A 1611-nucleotide genomic window follows, 5' to 3' on the forward strand; every position below is an offset into this window, starting at 1 on the left:
CCGAGAGGGGTCTGACCCCGAAGGAGGGTGATCCAGGGGTGGAAAGTTATCACCCAAAGTCCATTGGAAAGGAATGTTTTATTTACTTGTTTTGTTGAATTTAACAGATCTTTAAAGGCAAGAAACTTTTATGTTGAAAAGAGACTTAACCATCGAAGAACTTGATAGCTGGTACGGAACTGTCGGCTCGTGCTGGAAAAGCTCAACTATGTGATGTGCTCAGGAGTTCCACCTTGACTCGTGCTCAAAACGTGGGGAAGGGAGACACCTGGCAATCACATCCTGACTTATTATTTGTGAACAATTCTTTCTTTATTGATATCCTTATCCCACATTCTTTCTGTAATAAGTTGTAAGGATTTGGCAATAGGCTTTTTAGTATCTGCCTTTTATTTGACAAGACACCAAAAGGACTGCCTTATTTTTAATGTGATGGTCTGAAGCTTGCGCCCATATGTTAGGTGTTTTTCCACCCTGCATTTATTGAATTGAATTGGTATTTTTTTTCTATCGCGCTCGTACAAGTGTTTCAGAGCGCGCCAAGGCAAGGGAGGGAGTAGGGGAGAACAAAACAACAATCATACTAGGCCCAGTGACATTGAAAACGCACCAGTACATGGGAGAGGGGGAGGGGAAAGGTGCATGGAAGGGGGGAGAAGTGGAAAGTGTGTAGCAAAGGAGAAACAGATAAATAATAATAAATACATAATAATGGCAACAAACATTGGAAGTGCTGCCAGCAAATGCTGGGTTTAAGGCAGCAGACAGGGTAGGTCTGATAAATGCAAGAAGAAAAAGTGGGGGGGGCTGTATGGGTACAGATACAGACCCAAGTGCAAGGGGTGGCCCAGAGGCAGGACAGAGGGTGGCCAGGTGCACGATGCCAAGAGGGAACAGATCAGAAGGGGGGAGGGGGAGCAAAGGCAGAAGCAAAGAGGAAGGTCTTGAGGTGCTTCCTGAACCGGAGATGGTTCTCCTCAGGTTTTAGAGTGGCAGGGAGGCTGTTCCAGAGGGAGGCCCCATCCGAAGACACAGATATACCCCCAGCTCAGTTTACAGTTTAATAAACACCCTTGAACTGTGATAACTTGTGTCTGTCTTTACTGTTGCCACTATGAGTTCCTTACAGCACACATCTGAATGTGCAGGCACACACGTCTGCATGAATATTTAACTTTGCAAGTTGACACATCCGCCATTCATAAACATGCCTGTGCCCATCTCTGAACATGCACCCATGCTGGTACCAGATCAGACATCTCTGTGCACTCGCAAGCACTTTGGTTTCTACAGAGAAATTGAGTGATACATAGACCTTTCATTTTCAGTAATAGGATCTACTGTATTTAATTCAATGATGCATCGTTACTTTGTGTTTATTTTCAGACAGGCTGTAGCCTCAGCATAACTATGTGGGGCTTCCAGTAATCAATCTAGTCTGTTACTTTGTAACAGTCGCTGCAATTCCTTCTAAATGTGCTGTTCATTTTGAAAAAATCTCCAGATAAGGATATAGTTCTAGTGGTTGGATCTCCACATAAGTGACTCAAGTGTGTTTGAAGCAGCTAGAAAACCGCCCAAATTCCAAAGCCCCTATAGGGCGTATTCTCG

This window comes from Ambystoma mexicanum, chromosome 3p, assembly GCF_040938575.1.
Source record: "Ambystoma mexicanum isolate Mex_15411 chromosome 3p, UKY_AmexF1_1, whole genome shotgun sequence".
NCBI lineage: Eukaryota > Metazoa > Chordata > Amphibia > Caudata > Ambystomatidae > Ambystoma > Ambystoma mexicanum.